Raw genomic sequence first — 27,621 nt, 5'->3', positions numbered from 1 at the left:
TGAATGGACCCAGCTAGGGTTGCATGGAAAGGGGTCCCTGGTGGAGGAGGAGGAAGGAAAAAGTCCAGGCCCCCCTCCTTATTGCCCCACCAGGAACTGGGAGAGAATCTAAATGTAGAAGGGGAGACTCCCTAAAAAAGCAGGAGGGTCTCGTGAGACATAGTTAAGCCCCTCCCAGTAATTCTACATTAACCATATAGATTCTTAATAAACAATTCAGTTTATTAAAAAGAAGCAATATTCATGATTCATCATGAACAATCAAATCCACATATTTAGCAGAAAGGCCTGTTCTACTTCTTACTCAATACTTACATGAATTCTGATTGAGTAATTAGTAACTGTTACACAAAATCATCAACATAAACCACTTAACGATCTTAGTATTTGCTGTATTTATTTAGATAAATACAGCTGTATAAAATACATCTTTTTGAAACATATATTCATGTTATGTATTTGTAAAACTTTTAATTTCTGAAATACCCCTTTCAGGAGATCAGCATACATTCTGTTAATTTCATTACAGTCTTTAAATTAAAATTAATGAGGCTGACACCCACAATTAACAATGAAAAATGTAGATTGCTATAATTACTATAGCAATAACATTGCTCTACATAAAAGATATAAGGTGCTCCACATATTATTTAAAAAAAAATCTTACATGAAACATAAAAAAAATGACATTTTCAATTTATTTAGTCAGTGTAAAAAACAAAATTCCTTACTAAAACCTTTGTCTTTTGGGAATCTCTTGCCATGCATAATTAAGCAAATTTGATTGCAATTAAACTGAGCTTCTATGGTAGAGTTTTAATTAATGCAAATAAGGCATCTACATCTAAGATTAATTTCAGCGAATTAAAAGAAAACAACAAAGAAAATTCAAAAGTGTAATTTTATTGTGCAAAGGCGCAACTGTAAAACTGGAATATTTTAAAAGCTCTTTTGGTAAGTGTTTGATATTTATATTTTTCTGTAAGTGGGCCATGCATTTGATATGTGTATTTTTTCTGTAGGTGGGCAACTTAAATTGCCTTTCCTCTTTGAACATTGTATTAAATTGCAACATCAAATAAAGCAGTGAATCATATGTTTTAAAGACATCTAAAGTTAGTGCTCTGACAACAATATAAAGAAGCTCCTGTTAGAAAAATAAATACCTTATTATAATTATTATTTTCAAATGAAAATAAATTTACAGTAATTAAAACAGATAAATAGCAGTACTGTAAGTGTAATTTAGCAATACAAAGTGTTTTGTAGATCAAAATGTCCTGCATATGCAGAGCCCAAACTCGTTCTTTGACTAGTGAATGAGTAGTTGTGACTTCTATAGTTACAATCAACCATGTTGAAGCTTCCCTTTACCTATTGTTATTATTATTTAGTACTTATATAGTGCCAACATCTTATGCAGCGCTGTACAGAGTATATTGTCTTGTCACTTAACTGTCCCTAGGGGCTCACAATCTAATCCCTACAATAGTCTTATGTCTATATCGTGTAGTGTATGTATCATAGTCTAGGGCCAAATTAGGGGGAAGCCAATTAACCTATCTATACGTTTTTAGAATGTGGGAGGAAACCAGAGAGCCCAGAGAAAACCCAAGCAGACACAAGGAGAACATACAAACTCCTTGCAGATGTTGACCTGGCTGGGATTCGAACCAGGGACCCAGCGTTGCAAGGCAAGTGCTCTAACCACTACACCACTGTGCTGCCCAAGTTTGCTGTCTATTGTTCTGTTCTATCCCTTAAAGGACAACTGAAGTAAAAGGGATATGGAGGCTGCCACATTTATTTCCTTTTAAACAATACCATTTGCCTGGCAGCCCTGCTGGTCTATTTTGCTGCAGTAATGTCTGAAAAACACAAGAAACAAGTATGCAGCTAATCTTGTCAGATCTGACAATAAGGTTAGAAACAACTAATCTGCTGCATGCTTGTTCAGGGTCTATGGCTAAAAGTATTAGATGCAGAGGATCATCAGGTTAGCCAAGATACTGGTTTGCTTAAATGGAAATAAATATGGCAGCCTCCATATCCCTCTCACTTTAGTTGTCCTTTAACCCTTATGCTACGTACACAAGATGCATTTTCACGTTCAGTTGACTGGATTAGACGATTATTTCCAACATTTCTGACCTTCTCCTGCTCGAAAAAGTGATCGATTTTGCAAAGTTATCATTGGAAAATTGATCCCAAAATCAATCGGAAGCAGTTTGTACATGTACACACGATACAACCTCTCTTCAGATTACCCGTCAATTGGACAATAAATTGAATTGTGTGTACCCAGCATTAGACTGTAAGGCCAATTGGCTGGGGCTCTCTTCTCTGTCCCCTTTTTTCTCAGTATGTTGTGCAATGTGCATGCATATCTTCCACCATTATTTAAAAAAATCTGTATCTGATTTGTTCACTGCATAAACTGTAATCCACCATTGTCTTGTATTGTAAACTGTTGTATTGTTTATATTCTATTATTATACCTTTTATTCTGTTGTACTGCATCACAGAAGATGCTGGTGCTATATAAAACAATAATAATGATAAATAATATCCCAACAGGGGACACTAAAGCTTGAGAGGAGAGGGCACATCCTGATGAGTCCAGCTGCAATGTGAAGCATAACCTAGTGAAATGGGATTATACAGTATATAGACTATAGTACAACACAACTTGTCAAAATCGTGCATATTCTCAACTGATGACATCTCTATATACTATACAAATATTAGGAGTTGGTTACATGCTGGTGAGACAAGATATTATCCCACCAGAAATTCCACCAAATAATTACTGGATATCTATAAAACGAATTAAAGGACTTCCTGATGTTGAGATATTATGACTTATTAACTTTGCAATTTGACAACAGCCCAGTAGATCAGTGCTTCTTTCAGGGTGTAGTGAAATGTTCCAGTGCATGATTACTACTGGTAACTTTATAGATAACTAGCTGAAGACCCCACTTTGCTTGAGTATGTATTATGTTGTTGTTGACTGCATACACACAGTCACTCAATGACCAAGTTTGTGAGCTTTGGGGTCCTTGGCATCAATTATGTGAGAATGGAGATAGTTTAAATCTTCTAATTGAAATTAATAAAACAAATCTGATTGGCTGTTTATGGCTCTGCCCCCTTTTGTAAATTTTAACCCCAGTCACCAAATGACCGACTGTATCAGGTTTGAGGTTTCTGCCATTACCAGTGTAAAAATGGCAGCAATTGAAATATTCCCCTTGAAAATCAATAGGTCAATTTTGATTGGCTGTTTTAGGCTCCACCCACTTTCCAACTGTGCCAAGAATCCTGCCATTAACAGTGTAATGCTGGATACACACCATGCGTTTCCGCGTTCGTTGCGTCCTCCGATATGCATCGATTCGATTATTTCCGACATGTGCGATTCACGTTTCGATGGATCGCTAGGTCGATTTGACATACTTTACATGGCAATCGACCTATAAATCATCGAAATGCGCTCGGAAATGCTCGGAAATAATCAAATCGGCGCGTATCGACGGACGCATTCGACGCGGAAACGCATGGTGTGTATCCAGCATAAGAATGGTTGCAGTTTACATTTTCACATGTAAAATGAACGGCTGAAATTTGATTGGCTGCGTTATGCTCCACCCACTTTCTCTGAATTTTTTACTTCAGTCACCAAGTGAGCAACTGTGTAAAGTTAGGGGACTCAGGCTTTATTACTATGAGAATGACAGCCTTTTACATTTAAATGCATATTTGCTCTAATCAGTGGTTCAAAAACTATTACAGATGGAGGACCAACACCATAAGTATCCTCCATATCTTTCATGGTTTAGTGCACCTTTTTAAATCAGGGAACTATTATGTATTATAGACAAACTTCGATCCTATCCCCACATATTAACCTACCGATCCAGCGGTGACCTGAGATTGGCTGCAGTGTAGCCCAACTCTTTACCATTTAATTTGTCCTCAATGCTGCTATCTGAGTCCATCTACGATATAGCCTTCTCACCAATCCATTTGGCAATTCCTGCCACTTCCTGTGCTCAAAGAGAACCTCCCAGCGCTGCAAATTTGTAGTGCGGTCTATGAAGGTGCTGTTGTTACAAGTGCTTATGCGCCAAAAGCTCCTGCTTCAAGCCAAGTCAGATTTTCAACATCCAATGCAGCGCCAGCTACCAAGTCATGCTAAGTCGGCATATTCTATCACTGTATAGGGTTGTTTGTGGTTTTACCTTGATGAAGTTTCCTCTTTAAAAATGCATATTTCTTTTTCTAAGTCATTTTTATTACCCTGATTTTTTTGTTCCAGGCTTCCTGATAACACTTTCTAGAATCTGTACTTTTATACTATTATTATTTGAACAAATATGTTCAGCATTGCTTTTAAATGCTGTCTAACAAGATTATAAAAAAGAAAAAAATATTCAGCTCCATAATTTTAGCTTCAGCTTTCCAGCCATATTTGTAACTGATTAATAAAATGTCAAGTAAAACCTTTTTACAATCGCACAGTGCAATTATATATAAATATTAATCCCAATGTGATAAAAGAGCAATTCCCCGAACTCGTATCTGTTTGTGTTTTGCATGCATTAATTATATATACACAGACTGAGAGTGAAAGCAGATAAATAAACAGATGACACAGTGGTGAGGTCTTTCTGCATACAAATCGCATCCTACATCTGCAAGCAAAAGCTTCATAAATCGATTTGCTCTTTCACATCACAAGACAAACAGTGATGCAAGTCAGCAGTTCCTTTGTCAAAGTCACAGCGATAGCCACTCTTTACAAATGCATCCTTACAGAGCATGGATTCAACCATTTGATGATTAGCATTATTGGCAGCTCTTCAAAGCAGATTCATCAAGTGATTTGCAATTGGACTCGCTACCATTCTTTTTTTATGTTATTCCTTAAAATTGAGCTCAAATTGATTGATATTTGAATTTTGACTTAGAGGACAAAAGCGTCTGTAGAGTTGAAAAAAAAATGTAATTACTTAAAAAGGTCCTTGTACTGGTTTTATACCGGCATTCCCCCATGGATTCCCTTTGAAAAGTTTGACATGGAAATGGTTTCAGGGAAACTTGGGTTGTGCATTAAATATGAAGTTTTAAGGCTATAAAGCAAACCTGTTACCAACCAAATAAAGCAGGCATTACCTCCGTCATAAGTACAAAGTTCTGTATGCCAGGAACTCAGAATCGTACAGCTGTCCTTTCTTCATTTTCATTTGCATTAAAAAAAGATAGTTGTCAGCATTGGCTGCAGTCATTTGGATGCTTTTATTATTGGGCCTGATAACATTTTGTGCATAGTCCTCGATTCATAAAAGGCTGTGCGATAAGAAAAATCTGGTCATTAAAATACTGCATTCGGTAGTTTAGACTTTTGTGTGCTAATTCATAAAAAAAAGTCACAGGTGCGGTAGAAGTTCGGTAATTTCTGTAATTTACGGTTCTTTAATTTACAGAAGCCCATTGGCAAAAACCTGTGTGCTAACACAGCAGATCAGTGTGGAGTAAGGTGTTTTGTTACTTTCTGTTACGTGCAGTGAGGACATTACAATAGTAAGAGGCATCCCCAACATCCTTTTAGATGTACATGTTTGTTATACTGCCTCTGCTTGCTCTGAATCTGTCTATTAGTCTTTCTCAGCATTATATTTATTTGCTACAGCTTAGATGAACTTCCAGGAGACTTTAAACATGTCCTGCTTAGGTTTTTTCTCCACTAGTTCCTCCGCATCTTCAAACAGGAATCTAACGGGTCAAAATGAACCTCCAGACTAAAAATCTACTCAGCAACACAGAAAAGGCTTGGTATTCACAGCATCAGAACTTTGTGTTTCTTACCCAAGCCTCATTTTTAGCTGCACAGAAGAAATCTGTCTCGGGCATTTTTCTCCGGATGCTGTGCAAAGCATGATGGGATTTCTGATGTCCTTCTGCTGTTTTCGAGCTCATTTGTTTTTTAAATTTTGAATTTGAGATTTGAAGCCTAGCACAAGCAGCTGGGAATGGTGATCAGGACACAGGACAGTTGGAACTGTGTCTCATGCTCCCTGTCACCTCATTTCCACCAAAAAGATGGCTGCTCCCATGAAATCACAAACATTTGCCTGTTCTTTTAAAACAGGGTGGGTAAGAGATTATATAACCTATCTATGTTAATTAACATAACTGATATAACTTAATGACAGTATGTTTGTTTCAACTGACGTTCCCCTTTAACCTCCTTAGCGGTAAACCCGTGCTGGACACGGGGTAAGCCGCCGCGGAGGATTCCTCAGGCCCTGCTGGGCCGATTTGCATAATTTTTTTTAAAATTTTTCAAAAGTCCCAAATATAAGTTTCAATAGAGTTAAAAAAATATTATTTTTTTCTACTACTATTACTACGACTACTACTGCTGCTGCTACTACTTCTACAATTATTATTTTTATAATTATTATTATTATTAATAGAGTGTAAAGTACTGCGATATTGCTGTGACCAGAGATACTTTACATGTATATGGGAAGAACATGTATTTTTACATTTTGCCCAGAGTTCCCCTTTAAAGTCTGGTAATAGTGTTTGATTTGCTCTAGTTGAGCACAGCACTGAAATTCTGGCAGGATGTATTGGAAGCAGAAACTGACAGTGTTGTCAAGCTAATTATCTGTGTGCCGGAAGCCGCTGCCTGACTCACATGATGGATGCTCATTCCAAGGCCATTTCCTCATTTACCATAATGCTAAACAGTGCTTTACTACCCTTGAACTAGCATGCAAGTTATGAATGTGCTGCGTGTGAAATGGTTGCCCACATCAGACATGTTTTACTTAAAAGCAGATTCCCTTGAAAACTATTCACTAGTGACCTTTATTACTGAAAGAAAACAGATTAGATCCTTTATTTCTTTACTATGTATACATACAGTACTTGACTATTAGAGAGTAATCATTTAATATACCTGTGCTTTTTTTTGCTCTGCTAATAGTACTTGAAGAAATGTGTTTGACAACATTGCCTTCATGTTACATCATGGTGCAGCATGCCTATGTCTTAGGAACCTTAAAGGAAAACTGTAACGAGAATGATATGGAGGCTGCCATATTTATTTCCTTTTAAGCAATAACAGTTGTCTCACAGCCCTGCTGATCCTCTGCTTCTAATACTTTTAGCCATAGACCCTGAACAAGCATGCAGCAGATCAGGTGTTTCTGACATTATTGTCAGATCTGACTAGATTAGCTGCAAGTTTGTTTCTGGTGTTGTTCAGACACTACTGCAGCCAAATAGTCCAGCAGGGCTGCCGAGCAACCGGTATTGTTTAAAAAAATACATATGGAAGTCTCCACATCACTCTCATTACAATTGTCCTTTAACCTCCTTAGTGGTAACCCCGTGTGTGGCACGAGGTAAGCCGCCGGAGGGTGCCGCTCAGGCCCTGCTGGGCCGATTTTCATAATTTTTTTTTTTGCTGGACGCAGCTAGCACTTTGCTAGCTGCGCCAGCACCCCGATCGCCGCCGCCGCGCGCCCGTTCGCCGCTATCCGGTGCGGCGCGCGGCCCCCCCCCCCCAGACCCCTGCGCTGCCTGGCCAATCAGTGCCAGGCAGCGCCAAGGGGTGGATCGGGTTTCCCAATGACGTCCCGACGTCGCTGACATCGGTGATGTCATCCCGCCCCGCCGCCATGGCGACGGGGGAAGCCCTCCAGGAAATCCCGTTCTTTGAACGGGATTTCCTGATCGCCTATCGCCGGAGGCGATCGGCGGGGCTGGGGGGATGCCGCTGAGCAGCGGCTATCATGTAGCGAGCCCTGGGCTCGCTACATGATTTAAAAAATAAAAAATAAAAAAAAAACTGCTGCGCTGCCCCCTGGCGGTATTTTTCATACCGCCAAGGGGGTTAAGCTTATAGAAACAGGTAAAAATACTGATATAATGAAGAAAAAAATACATATAGGGAAACTAAACTTTCATGCAAAATAATCCCCTTGCCATAGCTATAAAGCTATAACTAGCGATACATTTCTAGTCCTTGCAGTTGAATTAAGTTTGTTGTGCCAATGGCAGCAGTAAGCCATTTGGTGAACAGGAGGATACCCGATTTATAGTTTGAGGTTATATACTGCTAAGTTACTATTGTGTAGACATTCTCTTTCCACCACTTCCACACATAAAAATTCAACTGTGTGCACAAGAACAAGAGCAAAAGACAGGTAAGCATGCTATGGTGATGCTATGGCTGTATATAGTGTAATTGTCCTATGAGAAAATCTCTCACAATTCTTTCGCAGGAAATTATAGGTACTCTTTAGAAACAGAGGCGCTAGGCATTGTCACGACAGATCACTGTTACATACTCCTTCTTGTTATTGCCTGAGAAAGCGGGAATATACCTGCGAAATGCGTTTGTTTTTTGGAGTATGAAAATACATTTAATCTTTTTGAAAATTGACAGTTTCATGTCTGCTTTGTGGAGGTAAGTCCACCACTGCCTTCCTAGCAATTTTAAAACTGTTAGCATATTCTGCGATACCTGTGCCCACTCCTGGTGGAGGGGTGATATACCCGCTTCTTTCCGATCTACAGAGAGCGATATCTTAATCCTAAATGGGGACAGGTCTGATCTCCTCACCTGCCTGTACAGTGGTTGCCTAATCAGGTAACCCTGGTTTGTGAGTATTATTGTTTACTTACCTCCATTTTCCCATTTCCAATACATACTACACTATATTGGGCTCTCGGTACTCTCTTCTTTTTGTACTCTTTAGAAAGTTGTTATTGCTTCTTATACTGTACATATATATCAGATTTTGTCATTTTGTCATTTTCTTACTTCCACAAATGTTTGGGATTCTTCGACATGTTCAGTGGCAGATTCAGGGGTGTAACAATAGCCGTTGTGACCCCTTCCACAGTGGGGGTCCTGGGGGCTAGGAGGGCTCACTCCTCCTCTAGCCCCACCGACACTTCCCCTCAAATTGCAGAGTAGAGCAGCAGAACTCTACCTACTGCAGCACTGGGTCAGTTTATTCTCGACATCACAGCCACACATTGCGCTGCAGCTTATCTCTACCACATATGGTTCCTGATGCATCATGCAGTGAAGTGCAGAGTGAGCTGACCCGGCGGCACTGGATACTGGTAAATGTTACAGTGGTGCACTGTGCTAAGTAAGGAGGTAAAGTGGGGTGTTTATAAATGCCACACTTGCTATGGGGGGTGTTTTCTACTAGTCCCACATGCTCTTGGGGGTGTGGGAGGAGTACTACAATGGCCACACTTGCTATAGTGTGTGGAAGGGAAGCTATCTGAGAAAACTTGGGGTAGTGAAGTTGCACAGCCCAGATTTGGTATAGGGGAGGGTAATGGTGGGAACATGTGTTATGGTGGAGGGGAATGGTGGCTGCATTTTATGTGGGGGTGAAGGGGGGTCTTATGATGGCTCCACTTGCTGGAGACAATGTAAAGGTTTCAGCTGGCTGTGAGGCTATGACTGAGAGTCATTGAAAGGACGGATGGGGGGTGGGGGGGGGTGGGGGTGCAACCTAACCAGGGGGCCCCCTTGGTTTGTAGTTATGCCCCTGTGTTTGCAATGTTGTGGATTCTGTAGTTTAAAGGTCTAAATCTCTATTGTCTAAGGAACTTAGGCAGCTGCTACGGGCCAGAGATTTATTCTAAATATTGCAATTATATTATAAACTTGCACAGACTGATAATTTGTGAATATTAAGGAGAGGGTATTTTCAATTCTGTTAAAATCCGAATGTAGACGGCATACAGTGACTCATTTAACCACTTCCTTACCAGTTGTCTCTTGCCCCCTAAAGAGACTCTGTAACACAATTTTCAGCCTTATTTCTTCCATCCTATAAGTTCCTATAACTGTTCTAATGTGGTCTGGATACTGCAGCCTTTTCTAGTTGTACTGTCTCTGTAATATATCTAATCTTCTTTCCTTTGTCAAGCTTTGTCGACCCAGGGAGGAATAATTTGCCTCTCCTGTAATGGGGAGAAGTTATGCCCGCCACCTGCAGGCTCTGTGTGCTTTGTTTACTCCTCACAGACACTGCTCTCAATTTCAGCTTGCGAGGCTGAGGGAGGAGGGAGCTGCCTGTCACATGCTGAGAAACTGTGTTAATCCCAGACTGGAGTGCAGATAATTCACTATGTAATAACAATTTGTAGTATATTGTAACATGAGATATATATATACATATATATATAAATATATATATATATATATATATGTATATATATATATATATATATATATATATATATATATATATATATACACACACACATATATATATGCATATATATATATATACACACAGTATATACACACAAACATCACTACCTGGTTAGTGGCCATGTTTTTTGTCTGAAAACACTGCCTAAAACTAGCGATTAAAAGCCAGGATTGCGGCAGGGAGCTGCAAAAATGGCAAAGAGGGATCCAGGAGATCACAGTGACTCGATTGGTATGTTTTTTATTGCACAAATTGGACAGTACAGATTCTCTTTAAGGACTAGAGACTTTTTTGTTAAAAAAAACTGTGAGCCAATCACAATAATCACACTGTCAGGAGCCAATTAAATCAGTCCTGACCACCTTATGGAACTCTGCTGTGTTATACCAACAACAGTGAGTGGGTGTAATGATCTGCTCTGCTGTCCGCACAGGCAGACAGCTTTTTGACCATTTTTTCCTTGGAAAAGAGACCTGTCTTCACTCTGCAAGTTGCAGAGTTACTGTTCTGGTGAGGAATTTGCATCCACTTGTCATGCTAATTGCTTAGCTGCTTCCTTTGATGGCTTGCAGTATAAACCATACCATTTCCTCCCAGAATTCCCTGCTGGTCATAAAGGTTTGATCCTGCTAGACTTACCTTGAGTCTCAGCCCTCTGCAAATTGTTTGCTAATATTATCTGTATTGCCTGTTCTGTCTTTCTGTTGCGATTCTTCTGTCGCCAGCAGCGGCCGACAGGGAATCGTTCTGTCTGTTTGGATCGCATTCGCTCTAGTGGTAGAGGAGGAGGATCTCTTTGTATTCTGTCTCAGGAGTGTAAGCCAGAGCAGCGGTTGCAACTGGTTGCTCCATCTGTCTGTCTTGTCTGGAACGAACGCTTGCTGTCGTCTCGGTGAGGTAACCGTTTAGCAAGCGTTTTCTATTTGTTTTCGTGTTTCTTTGATTAGTCAGGGTTGGTACGCTTTGTCGCTATTGCGCTTATCGTGTGGTGACCGTGCCGTGCACCCGCTTTGTCGCTATTGCGATTATCGTGTGGTGACCTCGTGTAGTTAGTCCTGTCTGCCACTTTGTGTTGCTTTGCAGTTTGTTATCGGTTCGGTCTTTGTTCTCCTTTGCTCTGTCTTACTCGGTCTTGTGTCACTACCAGCAATCGCCATTCTTGCGATCGCGTTCCCACTTGGTCTTCGCTGTTGTGTGTTCACCGTCGCCGGGTGGCGACTGGATTGGTGGACATACATACATTCTGTCTCTGTGCTCACACTCTCTCTCTAAGGGCTATCTTGCCCTGAATTGCTTCACCTCGTACAATTCCCTTCTGGCATCTGTGGCAGTGCAGAGGATTTATTCCTATGCAACCCACAGCTCCATCTGCCAGTGGGAATTTCTCTCTACAGGTGCATTACACCTAAGCTGGGTTCTGTTATTTCAACGCTTGTGGAGGATTTCCGCAGTGTCAGCGCACATCTTGTGCGCTGACCATGGAGATAATTCCCCAATCGTTACAGTGGGCTGCAGTGACGGGAGAGCGGCACAATTGGTGGTAGTGGTGGGAGGCTGGGAGAATGTGACACAGTAATTGAAATCTATGCCCTGGCAGATAACAGTTCCCAAACATGGCGTAGATTTCAATTACCAAGGTCCTTAGCCAAGTTAGCTTCTATTCAGTATTAAAATTGCAGATAAGTCACTGGTGTGTAATTCATGTAATATCTCACAACAGCTTGGTTTAATACCCAATATTATTGTATTTATCATGCTATACATTTTTTAAGCTGTGATATAAGGAGGAATCGGCATAAACAAATATATGTATTTTATACATATTTATCTAATTTATTTATTTTTGTGTAATAAAACAACCATATTGAACTCCCAGCAATGCTTAACGCTTCAGCTGTCAGAATAAAAATACAGCCTTTTTAACAGCCACATTAGTATATTTTAAATTGCTTTAAGATCATCTTGTTTGACATTTGACTGACAAGTAAATTGTTATGTCATTTCAGAATGTCATGGAATAATATTACAATACTTATACTTGGTTTAGTATTCTTGAATTCATAATAACATATTTCGCTAAAGAATCACTTTTCAAGGAAATACAATTATCATTCACCCATGATAAAAACTTAAATAGTTGTGCCTACTGTACATATATAACATTCCTTTTAGTTATCGATCTTATCCTAGCAAATGCAGTGCATTTAGGTGCACAGTTAAATTCCTAAACTTTCATATTATTGGATAAAAAGGATTGATCAAAGTTAATTCCAAGTAAATAAAAAGTTTCTTAGCAATCATGGTAGCTGAACACAGTATCTGTGTCATGGTCTTTCGCTGTTGTAGGCGCACCAGGTTCATAATATGTACTGTAAATGTTCCTATATTTGCCAGAACCACAGAAACATAACTTAACACCTAAAATGTAATGTTTTGGAAACATATAAACATCACATAAAGTATAAAAAGGCATAATGCATTAATAATAATAATAACGAAAAAGCAGTTTCAAAAGTCTATGTAACATTACGCTTGGAATCAATAGATGTGCGCTTGCATGTTTTTCTGTTTGTGCATGCTCCTGACCAGAGTGGGCCTACATTGGAGGAACAGCATAAGCATGTTTCAGTCAACAGGATCACGTTTTTCTGCTTATGGAATCTGCTGTGTACATTTGTGCATGTGCACAGGCATGTGCCATTAATCTCCATGACGGTATGATTATTTCCAGATTTTAGGGTCTTTTTAAAACGTTTCAGACCCTAAAATCAGGAATAATTATGATGCCAGAGTCTCTGCAACAGCCCCTGTATCACTCACGTCCCTGGGCTCCAGCACTGCAATTTTATCTCCGTCCTCCGGGTGGCTCTGTAACTCTGTAGTGAGATCGTTGATGGCAATCTCACCAGAGTAATTCAGAGCCTCGGAGGACAGGAAAGAGATCGGGTACTGATGTCTGGATCCCAGGGTGGTGAGTAAAAGCGCCCACTGCGCGCTATACTCTGCATCGAGCTCCCAGCGGCAAGCCCGAGCTACACTCAGGATTACTACCAGGGAGGTTAAACCTCAGCACATTTCTAAGGACCTGGGAAGGTAGTTCAGCCACCTTTTGAAGTAGCAGATGCTGATAGTTCTGATCAGCTCTTGGTTCATGCTAGAAGCTCTGTCTTGCTTGGCGTGTGTGAGAAAACGTGGAAAAGCCGCCGCGTGTACTGATAGCAAGGCGGCTGGCTCCGCGTCCAGCGCGGCGGTTTGTACGCAGCAGCATGCGTCTGATAATATGATAGATTGCGGAAAGACCGCCGCATGTACTGGCAGCAAGGCAGCTGTTTCCGCGTCCAATGCGGCGGTTTGCACGCAGCAGCGTGCGTCTGGTGTGGCTGGGTCTGTTAGTGCACCTGGATGGAGAACTATGCGCGCGAGCCAGAAGTCAGACCTTTATGCCAGCAGGAGATGGATCAGCTGATCAGGACGATCAGCTGATTCCTGCTGGACTCCTGATTGGCTGAGTGGTTCGGGCGGGGCGGCAGAGTCCTGCAACTATATATTCAGGTTGCTTGTTTGTCAGTTGCTGGTTGTCTGCCATTGCAAACACTTATGTGGAAGCACTCAGACCTTAGTCAGATCCTACAGTGTGTTAGAACCAGGAGGACCTGGGAATTCACACTGAGCCAGATTACTTGTATTGTTATTCTATGTTATGCTTTAGACCAGTTCCAGGGTGTTGTGACTACGGACCTCACACCCAAGACTAGGATACTGTGTCAGTTCTATGTTATGCTTTAGACCAGTTCCAGGGTGTTGTGACTATGGACCTCACACCCAAGACTAGGATACTGTGTCAGTTCTATGTTATGCTTTAGACCAGTTCCAGGGTGTTGTGACTACGGACCTCACACCCAAGACTAGGATACTGTGTCAGTTCTATGTTATGCTTTAGACCAGTTCCAGGGTGTTGTGACTACGGACCTCACACCCAAGACTAGGATACTGTGTCAGTTCTATGTTATGCTTTAGACCAGTTCCAGGGTGTTGTGACTATGGACCTCACACCCAAGACTAGGATACTGTGTCAGTTCTATGTTATGCTTTAGACCAGTTCCAGGGTGTTGTGACTACGGACCTCACACCCAAGACTAGGATACTGTGTCAGTTCTATGTTATGCTTTAGACCAGTTCCAGGGTGTTGTGACTACGGACCTCACACCCAAGACTAGGATACTGTGTCAGTTCTATGTTATACCTTAGCACGGTTTCAGGGCATAGAGATTAGGCCCTCACACCTAGTTAGGGCAAGCCTGTTCATATTAGCAGCAGGACTTCCTGCAACCCAGCCTGGGTCCCTCTTCTAGGGAGTCCTCAGGCTACAGGAATATTCCCCACAGTCAGGGGAGTATTCCTCAACTCACTCAGGCCACCGGGGTCCCTGGTGGTCTATGCTCAGAGTTGTACTGTTACACCAAACACTCACATTATACTGGTGTCCCGAGGTTAGCAATATATCTGATTATCGGTGATACTGCAGATCATCAATAATCGGGTATATATCTGCATTCTTGGTGATACTGCAGATCGCCAATAATCAGATTCTCTCTGCGTGCTGACACCGATCGTTACAGCGTGATTTGCATTCCTGGCCCAACCTGATGACTTTGATTTGTCCTCTGCCTTTGTTACTGAACTTTGCCTGCTTGACCACACTGTAACATCTGCCCCCTACCTTGATTTCTGCTGACAAATGGTCTCTACCTTGTCTGCTTTCTGCCTAGACCTCTGCCTCCCACTGACTCAACCAACCTGTCCTTCAACTGCCTTGTCGGCCACTTGGCTTGATTTCTGTTTTTCAACTATCTTTGCCTTGTAGTAATGGGCTCACAGGTAAAAAAAACTATCCGAATCTGTGATTCCAATGAAGCTTAATTGCAGCAGGTGTGTGCATGGGGGACTGGGGGTTAATCACCCAGATGTCTGTGCGCTTCTATGTGTATCACACACTCGCACGAAGGAGAAAGTGCGCGGTATTCGGACATCTGGGTAATTAACCCCCTGTCCCCCATGCACACACCTGTCGCAATTAAGCTTCATTAGAATCACGGATTCGGATAGTTTTTTTTACCTGTGAGCCCATTGCTACTGCCTTGATCCCAACCTGTCTAACATTATTTTTCTCTTTGCTGACAATGGGCGTAGTTCTGGACTTTTCCCCCCAAAAATGCAGAAATTCTCATTCTGAAAACCTTCAGTGATCCATAGAAAAGTTTTTCACTTAGTAAAGAAAACCAATAACATACCTCACTGATTGTTCTACCTAAAGGAGAGGAAATGTTTTTAGTAAGTCTCCTAATAATTTTGCCTGTTACTTAGAAGTTTAAAAAATATTAAATCCAGATTTTAGGAAATTTAATCCTGAGCAGTAAAAAATATTTAAAAAAAATAAATGAAGGGCCCTGTTTATAAAAGCTGTAAAGACGTGTCAGTAAACAAAAGCTGGCTGTGATGGGGGTGTAACTACAAACTATGCTCCCCCTAACACATAAAAATGTTAATGGTGCTCTTCATTCTTGGTTCCCTGTACCCCAAGTTCTAGCAACCTCCATTCTCTGTGAACAAGTGTACCCAGCCCTTTCCCCCTTCTTCTGCCCCCTCCACCACATTACACATAGTCACGAGTGTGAACAGTACACTGTCTTGTGCACATTCAGCTTTGTGGACAGTTTGATGCCCCTCCTCTCCCACATTGACTTCCATAGCCAATTCATACGTATACGTTGTCTTGGCGATGCTTGTGGACACCTCAATGTCAATATCCACAGATTTGGAGAGTGTGCTACCAAGGAATGTAAACTTGTCAATGGCCTTTAGGATTTCTCCTTCAGTAGTAATAGATGATAATGCATGCATGCTCTATAATACTGGCTGATACTAGACCACAGTCTTCATGATACTGATTGTGAGGTCAAAGTTTCTGCAGGCAGTGGAGAAGCAATTAATGCTCTGCTGTATCTGTATCTGACACCTCTGTCATCTGCAAACAGGACATTTTGCATGAGTCCTCTTCAAGTTAGGTCTTGCTGTTTAGCTTTTTAGCAACAGTCCTGTATCTGACATTGAATCTGAATTTTTCATCATCACAGAAAGCATCCAAAAGCATGGTCATGCTGTACAATCGTCATCCAATACTTGAACATGAATGCTATCATGGAACTGTTGCACTATACTGATGTTTTTGCCTGGCCAAAGTTCTACATTATTCGTCATAGCACCTTATGACTGATGTTGTCAAAAGCTTTAGTCAAATCCATGACTGTTGTGTTGAGATGCCTGTTTTACTCCTGGCACATCTTCTGTAGTTGCCTTGCTGCAAAAATCATGTCCGCGGCCCCTTGGACCTCGCTGAAGCCATGCTAACTCTGTGGCAGGTGTTCATCTTCCATGTTTTGAGTGAGGAGGTTGAGGAGGATTCTGACAAAGATTTTGCCAGCACTGATCAGGAGAGAAATTCCTCTGTGGTTGTCACAAGACTGCCTTTCATTTTCTCTTACACAAATTAACAATGGAGACATACGGTACTTGAGCTCATGAGGGATACTATCCTGTTGAAACATTATCTGGGAGAGCTCAGTGAGTCTCTGTAACAACACTGGCCCTATATCTTGTAGATTAGTATTTTATCATTGAAAAGAAAACAAATTACTTTTTTGGATTTTTTATTTCTTAGGAGGTTCTCATGGCCATCAACGTGGAATCAATACACACTGATTGTCCATAAGAAGGGACTCTGGATGGTGACTGAAGCCCTGAATCTCACTAAAACAGCACTAAGCTCTTCCTTTAAATTTAAATGGCAGAGCGCAGCTATACAATACTTGGAAGTTATGATCCCTTCTGATTTGAGTAAAGTACGATATTCTCCTAAACTTTGCCCCTTTTCTGAAAGACATGCCAAGCCATTTCAATTTTTTGTCTCATCTTCCCTTACCCCTGTGGGCAAAGATAAACATTTAAAAAATGGATATCCTGCCCAATTGACTTATAGATTCCAGACTGTTTCCACAACCATTTCTGCACATTTCTTCTCTGTTCTAAAGTCAGCTACATGTAAGATTATATGGTCCCAGGCCATGCTAGGATTACCAGTAAGTTTTAAACTGTGGTCAGGCCTAAATCCAGAGGTGGCCTAGGTGTATTAGATTTCTCACTATATTATAAAGCTGATCATCTGGCGAGGGTTATTGTATGGAATGTATCCTCTTTCAAAAATAAAAAAAAACTCAAAAGAATCTCCGTTGCATCCCAGCCTAAAAGCCCTGCTCTGGGTTCCACCTCTGTTGAAACCTCAAAAGCTAGATATCCCCTTCCTCTATCATCATACTTTAAAGTGCTGGGACCAGCTACAAACCAAACTCCAGTTAGTCCCTTCAATAAGTCCCTTATTACCCCTCTATGATAACTCTATGTTTCCAACGTTTCTGCTGAAAATATTTTTAAGGGGCTCAAACAATATTGGCCCAGACTGAAAGAGATTTTCTCCTCTGCTCCACATATAGACACATTTGACAGTCATAACTGGGTATTGTATCATCAGCTGAATGGCTATTTTGAGCTTTGTTGCTCCAATGGCTATTTACCAAGAGATCTCACCAATCTAGACCTCCTTTATTTGTCTTCAGATAATCCTGAACATCTATTATCACTATCCTATGCTTTGCTGTGAAAGAGCACCTACAAGGGTCCCCTTTCCTACATAAGATATTGAAAATCTGCTAACAACAGTTCTCTGCAGAAGACTAGCTCAAGATCTTTTCCCGAACTCCCACTCTGTCTAAGAGCAATAATATCCAAGAGAGGAACTTCATAACCTTGGCCCTTTGGTATAGATGCTCATCAACTCTTCACCGCATCTTACCTGAATCCTCTGATGTATGTTGAAGGTGTTATGAGGAAGTGGTAGTAATGCCCTTTGGTGCACCGTTTCTGGGAAAACGTCTTTATTGTGTAGAGATCCATGACTCTGTCACGAGTATTTATGTGGCGGCATGTATACCATTTATGGAAGATCAGGGGATTCCAAAGATGGATGGGCACCGAGCCGTGGGTGACACAGGACAGGCAATGTATAAATACACACACAGGGGAAACATTTATACCGTGGGAGGACAATGCTGATGGTTTAGTTGCATTCTTCGCTCGTTTCAATATCGCTCACCATTACTGACACACACACGATCGACCATGATGGCCTAACATCTTGCAATATGGCCAATCAATACATGGGGCCCATTTCAACCTGAAATTGGCTGCATCGTCGATCAGGCATGCTCTTGGCGGCACCGATTCTCATTTGATAATAATTAACGAATTGGATGGTCCATCTGCCACTAAGTCAATAGATGGTCATCTTTAATGATTTTATGCAAGATTACCTGACTAATTAAAAGGTGAGGTTTTTGTTCTACCACCACAGAGTACAGCTTTAACGTTCTTGTAATAGAGTTTTAATCAAAGTAGGCTGTATATATTCCAAATGACACTCCAGTAGGTACCACACATTATTTACTATCATGTACAATGGTCTCAGAATGTGTTGTTTATGTGTTCCTCATGGTGGAGCTGCTTTGCCACAGACATAAATAATACATAATGTGCCTACACTGAAGGTCATATTTATCATTTATTTTTATCCATTCTGTTGTTTCTCAAATGAATGGTGGATTTGAAAAAAAATATTCATATAATTGGACCTAAGAGTATGCTTCCAGGGTTTATTTTTATATTATACACTTTTGCCATGACAAATGCAATCTGTTTAATATAGCTTGCAACTTCAATAAGGTATTATGATATTGTGTATGTCAGTGAATGCAATTCTAATTGCGGCTGCTGCAGAATGAGACCTGACATAATTACTAAAATAGTTGGAAGATGCAATCTATATACAGGCAAAGAGCATCAACATTTTGTAAGGAGAGCCAGTGAAGGAATTTTCTCATAAAAGGGTTTTCCGGAAATTAAATACTTTAAATTGCAACAGATGCTATAATTTTAGGGAAAAAAACAAAACAAAAACAGAACATCTTCACCAAGTTATGCATGAAGATGTTTTGTCTTGATATGGACCTCCTTTCTTCTGGTGCAGTCCTTACATTTGCTGGAGCCATCTTGGTCCTGAAAAGTAAACTGAACAGAGACAAGTGCAAAAGGTGCAAAATTATGCTTCACAAAAAGTTGCAGGCCGGTTTCACATTGTGGATTGGCAATAGCCAAAGGGCCGCACCGCCAAAAACAGGCCTTCGGGGATTACAGCATTAGTACATGGTAATCCCCGTCTGGCAGCTGGCCAAGCAGGAAGTAACGCTCACTTCCTGTTGGCCAATTGATGATGTGAGTGGAAGCGTATTGCTAAAATACGCTTCCGCACATGCGTAAGACTGCGGCGAGTTGTTAGCACGCGCGTTGCCATGACTTCTGATCCTCCGCATATCGCTGTAGGAGCCGCGCGGTAATGTAGGTATGCAATCGTGTTAGATAGGGTACTTCCGGCACAGCGCACCACACATGCAGTCGATGTGATTTCACCCATAGACATTCATTGCCCTGCGGCAGGCTGTTGCGGAAATGCCGCACCGCCCCAGTGTGAAAGGGCCCGCAGAATAAAGCTTGAGACACTTGCATTTCTGAAAGTTATTCAAGTCCTCCACTGCCAACTAAATAAATCAACACAGCACTCCACCAATTCCCTCCCCTAGTCTAAAAGAAATTGTTAAGTGCATCAGACTACAACTACAAGCAACAATTCTTTCTCAGGCTCAAAATTCTAATTTTTACAGGTCAGAAGGCCATGATTTAATCTACACTGCTGTGGACTGTGGACTCTGATCTTCCTACAGCTTAATGGACAATGCTACTAGCAGGCTTGTTGATGGTTTCTGGGAGTTTCTAATGCCTATCTATTGCCAGTGACTGGTGCTTGTCATCACATTTTACTTGGTTTGACTATCTATTGCAATGAAAGAGCAAGAAGATTTGCATTTAATGGAGTGTGCTGATCTATGTGGTTCAGTACCTTAATTATCCAGGTTGCAGCATCAGAAAGGCTGTTATATCTATATATTACTGTGTATTGCTATGTAACCCTGCCTGTCCAGTGATGTTTAGCCTAGACTATGATGTCACACAGCCTTCTGTTCCAGAGCACTCTGGGAGATCAGGTGATATTCAAGGAGGACATCCCACAGTGGTTTACCCTGCTTGCAGTAAAGATGATACATCACTGATACATTTAATAATCTAAATCAGGGTGAGGTAAGGTTTTACAATGGGCAGACATAAGCTAAATGATTTATAAATTAATATTGGAAAAAAATAAACTATTTTAACGATTACATTATGTACAGTAAAGTTCCTTGTTAACTGACTCAGAATTTGACAAAGGCATGCATGCCGAAACGTTATGCTGTTTTGTTGCTATGATACTGTGCAATAAATTAATCTAAAATTGCAAATCCAGGTGTAGACCCGCCTACCTTTATTCTTCATAAGTGAGTTTGCACCCTTTGGGGATCAGAGTGCTGCTGGTTGACTCCCTGATTTCTGGAATTGTTTTGTGTGGTTTGAGCAGCAGAAAAAAAACAAAAAAAAAAAAACAACCCCCCGTGGCCAGGTCCCTTATTAAATTAGTTCACCTCTGTACCAACTAGAGCACAGGTGTCAAACTCCTGGCCTTCGGGGCCAGATCCAGGCCAGTGCTTAGGATGGACTGAGGAAGAGGAATGTGTTCTACCTGATGGACCACACCTTACCTGATTCAGACCCATCAATTAATTTGAGCTGTGTCAAAAATGTGTGAGGACCTCAGCCCTCGAAGGACCGGTTTGACATCCCTGAACTAGAGGGAAGGCTGGCCTGCACACAACCAAACCATTAGAAAAACCTTTAAGCAAACCGCTACTCCATGAACTATAAAAATACAAACCAAACCAACTCCCCCTTAAAAGCTTAGCAGTGGGCGATAAACCAAGGAGTGCTCCATGGAGACCAACCACACTCACTCATACATCTCACACTCCCATACATCTGGATCGGCTGATCCTTTATTGCAGGTGTGTGGATTAGAGCTGGAACACAAAATTTTAATGAGATAGCTCAGTCCTCTATGCTTAAGTCTTGAAACCGTTTGTTTCTTCTCTGCAGCATAGGCTGACTATCAGCAGATTGATTGCAAAACAAGATTTTCCAACCACTGATCAGTCCACATTGCTATTGGATACAAAGGATTCAGTTTCAGCACAGCATCAAAACAGTGTCTATCAGCTGAACCACAGTTCTATTGCAATTGCAAACAGCCTAGTACACTGTTTTTCCACTCAGCGTATTGTCATTTCAGCATGCAATATTTCCTCTTGGTTGTGGCTTGTTTCAGATGAAACCAGTACAGCAAGGCCGCGGTGTCCTGCAGCTAACATGTACCTGTCTATCGTGATGTCACTATTTACTTTAGATGCCGTAGAATCAGCATCTCTGTTTTCATGTGTAGTTGCTCATCCAGCCCAGCACTTCCAAACCACGCCTACATACGCGTTACGCCCACAAAGGCATGGGCTTCCTGTAATGATGCTGTGGTTACAAGCCAGGACGGGCCTATCCTCGTTTTCAACAGTCAGCATAGAACCAATTTCGGGAGGGTTAGGAGGCGCCCGGTCAAGGTTTTGTTATAAATGTACACTCTATATGGCAGAGACAGCAGCGACAATAAAAAGATGCGGTCCTACCTTAAGGGTGTCCCCTTTCGGGAAGTATGACTAGTGAAGATATGCAGTAAAAGATAGTTCATTTTTATTGGTGCACAAAGACCTTCCTCAGGTCAATAAATAGTGCCTGTCTGCTGAGGACGGACCTGGTCTTGCCACGCGAGAGAAAGGCAGGAGACGGGGCTTAGGAAACTGACTAGCCCAGCAAACCGCGGACAGACCACAGAGGCTTAAGCCGTGAAACGCGTTGTCTTTGTGCACCAATAAAAACGAACTATCTTTTACTGCATATCTTCACTAGTCATACTTCCCGAAAGGGGGACACCCTTAAGGTAGAACAGCATCTTTTTATTGTCGCTGCTGTCTCTGCCATATAGAGTGTACATTTATAACAAAACCTTGACCGGGCGCCTCCTAACCCTCCCAAAATCAGTTAACACCCCCATTTAGGGGAAGACCGTCATCAGAGAGCATCTGATAGATCGATTTTTTACTTGGAGTAGCGACCAACAACCAAGGCCGAGTGGGGACGGTACTTCCCCACATGTGAAAACGAGTGGTTGCCTCCTACAGCAACCCACTCTTGTTAGTATTATACCTTTGCACTTAGAAAAATTATTTTTCCCACTAACGGTATTGCACCAGATTGGGCTCCCGGACCTCCCTGTGTTCTTTTCTCCTTTACCTTTATACAGCATAGAACAAAGTCTCCTTTTAGATCAGGAATGCATGTGTGCGTCCCATGCCTCACTTTCAGTTCTTAAAGCATTTCCTTGGCACAACTTGCATTTCATACAACATAATATGCAGTCTATTTATCTTCACAGTACCTTAAAGTGAACCTAAAGCCAAGTAAAAAAAATGAGATTAACTCACCTGGGACTTCCCTCAGCCCCCTGCAGCCGATCGGTGCCCTCGCAGCCCCTGCTCCGATGGTCCAGGACCCACCAGCGAACACTTCTGGTTTGGCCGTCACCGGCCGATAGGTATGGGAACACGAGTGATTGTTCGCGTTCCCAGCCTGTATATCGCCCCCTATGCTGCTATTGCGGCCCGGAGGCCGGTGACAGCCAAACCGGAAGTGTTCACCGGCGGGTCCTGGACCATCAAAGCGAGGCTGCGAGGGCACCGATCGGCTGCAGGGGGCTGAGGGAAGCCCCAGGTGAGTTAATCTCATTTTTTTTACTTGGCTTTAGGTTAACTTTAAGTGGTAAAGCATTATTTTAACCTTCATATACAGTGGCTTGCAAAAGTATTCGGCCCCCTTGAAGTTTTCCACATTTTGTCACATTACTGCCACAAACATGAGTCAATTTTATTGGAATTTCACTTGAAAGACCAATAGAAAGTGGTGTACATGTGAGAAGTGGAACGAAAATCATACATAATTCCAAACATTTTTTACAAATCAATAACTGTAAAGTGGGGTGTGCGTAATTATTCAGCTCCCTTTGGTCTGAGTGCAGTCAGTTGCCCATAGACATTGCCTGATGAGTGCTAATGACTAAATAGCGTGCACCTGTGTGTAATCTAATGTCAGTACAAATACAGCTGCTCTGTGACGGCCTCAGAGGTTGTCTAAGAGAATCTTGGGAGCAACAACACCATAAAGTCCAAAGAACACACCAGACAGGTCAGGGATAAAGTTATTGAGAAATTTAAAGCAGGCTTAGGCTGATAAAAGATTTCCAAAGCTTTGAACATCCCATGGAGCACTGTTCAAGCGATCATTCAGAAATGGAAGAAGTATGGCACAACTGTAAACCTACCAAGACAAGGCCGTCCACCTAAACTCACAGGCCGAACAAGGAGAGCGCTAATCAGAAATGCAGTCAAGAGGCCCATGTTGACTCTGGACGAGCTGCAGAGATCTACAGCTCAGGTGGGGGAAATCTGTCCATAGGACAACTATTAGTCATGCACTGCACAAAGTTGGCTCTTATGGAAGAGTGACAAGAAGAAAGCCATTGTTAACAGAAAAGCATAAGAAGTCCCGTATGAGGTTTGCCACAAGCCATGTGGGGGACTCAACAAACATGTGGAAGAATGTGCTCTGGTCGGATAAGACCAAAATGGAACTTTTTGGCCAAAATGCAAAATGCTATGTGTGGCAGAAAAATAACACTGCACATCACTCAGAACACGCCATCCCGACTGTCAAATATGGTAGTGGCAGCATCATGCACTGGGGTTGCTTCTCTTCAGCAGGGACAGGGAAGCTGGTCAAAGTTGATAGGAAGATGGATGGAGCCAAATACAGGGCAATCTTGGAAGAAAACCTCTTGGAGTCTGCAAAAGACTTGAGACTCGGGGAGAGGTTCACCTTCCAGCAGGACAATGACCCTAAACATAAAGCCAGGGCAACAATGGAATGGTTTAAAACAAAACATATCTATGTGTTAGAATGGCCCAGTCAAAGTCCAGATCTAAATCCAATCGAGAATCGGTGGCAAGATCTGAAAACTGCTGTTCACAAACGCTGTCCATCTAATCTGACTGAGCTGGAGCTGTTTTGCAAAGAAGAATGGGCAAAGATTTCAGTCTCTTGATGTGCAAAGCTGGTAGATACATACCCTAAAAGACTGGCAGCTGTAATTGCAGCAAAAGGGGGTTCTACAAAATACTGACTCAGGGGGCTGAATAATTATGCACACCCCACTTTGCAGTTGTTGATTTTTAAAAAATGTTTGGAATAATGTATGATTTTCGTTTCACTTCTCACGTGTACACCACTTTGTATTGGTATTTCACGTGGAATTCCAATAAAATTGATTCATGTTTGTGGCAGTAATGTGACAAAATGTGGAAAACTTCAAGGGGACCGGATACTTTTGCAAGCCACTGTAGCTACTTGATTTTTGCAGTATCACAGTATAAACAGGCAATTCTCTCTTTTCACCCATACAGACGTTTTTGAAAAATTAGATGAACACGTTTTTCCTGCATACCAATCATACCAGCATTCAAACAGCCCATAGTTTACAAATCTTTTTTAAAGGGAATTTTTATAGGGTACAATTATCCTGAATAACATTTTTTGACTGAAAGTCTCCTATCACTACCTCACTTAAAGCCCTCTTAAAGGGGAACCTTACACTCCAACCAGTAAGAATATTATATAAGGTGCCCACCTCCATCACACCCCATGTAAGCCACCCGTATAACATAAGGAGCAATTCTCAAATAATCTAGGTGGTAGTAATATACAATCCTTTGACACCTCACGATACCTCAGAGTCTACTCCCATCTATTTATAATCTTTTAGAAAATTAATCAAATTCAATTCTGTATTTAATCCCCAAGTTATAAATCCAACTGTTCTCAACTTGATACAATAATTTCTCGTGTTCTCCTCCCTTTCTACTTTTCCTAGGTTTTATTATCCCTTTAAATCTAAGACAGTTTGGATTACTGTCATGGTTACTGTCATGGAAGAGAGCAAAGTGTGCACCCAGAGGACTCTTTTCATCTACTTCACTGATGTTAGCATCATGTTCCCCAATCCGTTTTTTTTAGGGCTCTTTTTGTTTTCCCTACATATTTCAATATTTCCCATGTACTCGCTTGCTCCATACAGTATCCCCCATTTTTGACTCTCAGGATGAAAACTAGAGCTGTGTAGATAGGTGTTACCTGCAGTTTCCTTTCTGAATACTGTTGTTTCCAATCTACCCTCCCCCTTTTTGATCAGAAGATCCAAAAAGGCAATTTTCTTTGTTTCAATCGTATAGGTTATCTTCAGATTCGGGGAATTACTGTTTAATCCTTCCAAAAAAAAAGCCAACAGGCTACTTCTAGGTCCCCTCCAGATGAGGAGGATCTTTTCAATGTAATGCAGCCAAAGGGCCATGTGCACACCAAACACCTCCTGGGGGTACAATTCATGTCTCTCCCAAGCACCCAGATGCAAACACACATAGGCTGGCATGCACATGGCCCCCATCAACGTCCCCCTCATCTGTCGGTACATCACTCTATCAGTCAATAAGCAAACTAACTCTAAGAGGCCCATAGCCAACCGGTTCCTGCCAGACATCCAAACCCTGTATTGATGTAAAAAATACCCCACCGCTTCCATGCCAATATCATGTGGGATCGACGTGTACAGGGATTCTATGTCAACACCAGCCAGATAGTCTTCATCATGGACCTCAAATTCCTTTATCAAGTTCAGCAATTCAATTGTATCTCTGACAAAGGATGCAGTTCCTCAACAAACCTTTTTCAGTGCTCATGAATGAAAATACCTATTTTCTCCAAAGGATCATCTATTGCAGCTGCAATTGGTTGGCCTGGAGGGCATTCTTTGTTCTTGTGGTTTTTTTAACATGAGTATTTTGTAAGGATCCAACTTCATATATTTTAACTCAGCAGCAGAGATGGCTCCCTATTGAAAGGCCTTTTCCAGTATTCCATCTCTCTTCTTCACTATACTTGGAAAGGGTTCTGTTGAAGTCTAACATATGTTTCCTCAAAATTCAATTGTCTTCTTATTTCCTGAAAGTATGCCTCCTTTCCCCACAGAACAATATTGACTCCTTTATCACTTCCGCGGATGATGACCTCCTCTGCCTTTTTGAGTTCAAGAATTGCCTGTCTCTCATGGGGGGACAGGTTATTACACCTTGGTCCCCAGTGTATCTTTTCCAGGTCCCGACCTACCAAATCGGCAAGTACCTGGTTTGAGCAGCAGACCTCTCTTTCTACAACTGACTCAACACATACAGACTTGATTCCAATCAGCTTTTTTCAATTTACCTGTATTACTATTATTGATTTATTATACGCCAACATTTTTCATGGCGCTGTACAAAGTAAGAAACAAATATGGGGTACAAAATAATACAGCTAATTGTGTACTGTATACCAATATACAAAATGCATAATTAGTACAAAATTCATAATTGGTACAAAATACAAAATTTGTAATTACCATGACAAAAGTAACATGATGAATAAAATGTATTACAAGTTTCAAGATATACCGGTACAATGAATAACCAATTCCAAGACACAAAAGGGTGAGCAAGCCCTGCTCTTGCGAACTTACAATCTAAAGTATTATATATTGAACCGTGCAGTGAGATTAACACGCAGCAAAACTTCCACAAGAATGCTATGCCATGATCAAAGGAATTCCAGAAGCTAAAGGAAAATAAGTCGTTCAAATGTTTTTTTAAAGAGTTAAATCTCCACCAACCACAGAGAGAAGTTTTGGATTGTCATAGTCAGATTTCTGAACCCAACACAGATACTGAAACTAGAACTTCCTTCAAAAGTACCTACTAAAGTATACAAATTAAAGCTGTTTGCAAGGAAGAGTTGGCCACATTTCCTTAAAAAATGCAAATGATTAATATCAGATTATAAAAGTGCATTGCAACATGTATAAACCTGTAAATACATAAAAAAATAGTTGCTTCTAAACTTGGCACAACTTGTAATACACTTTGATGGACAATTACTTTTTTCCATAGATATAATGGATATTTTATACCTTGAGTAAATGAAGCTAAATTTTCAAATTAGATCGCACATTTGGTGAAAAATGCCTTTGTGTACCAGGACATTTTACAGATAAAAATTCATTCAGTATTGCAAGTACACA

The 27,621-nt window shown here is 41.2% G+C and overlaps 1 long non-coding RNA gene across 1 annotated transcript in view; it reads left to right on the top strand.

Annotated features, from left to right (window-relative positions):
- LOC137544167 (uncharacterized) overlaps nucleotides 1–27,621 on the top strand; it is a 109,447-nt gene that overhangs the window by 19,666 nt on the left and 62,160 nt on the right. Inside the window, exon 2 of the long non-coding RNA XR_011025754.1 lies at nucleotides 1,578–1,694. This is a non-coding gene — a long non-coding RNA (uncharacterized lncRNA). The remainder of the gene's footprint in view (nucleotides 1–1,577; nucleotides 1,695–27,621) is intronic.

This window comes from Hyperolius riggenbachi, chromosome 2 (assembly GCF_040937935.1).
Source record: "Hyperolius riggenbachi isolate aHypRig1 chromosome 2, aHypRig1.pri, whole genome shotgun sequence".
In the NCBI taxonomy this organism is placed as follows: Eukaryota; Metazoa; Chordata; class Amphibia; order Anura; family Hyperoliidae; genus Hyperolius; species Hyperolius riggenbachi.
Note: the sequence above shows the minus strand (reverse complement) of the source record. Positions and strands in the feature narration are given on the sequence as shown.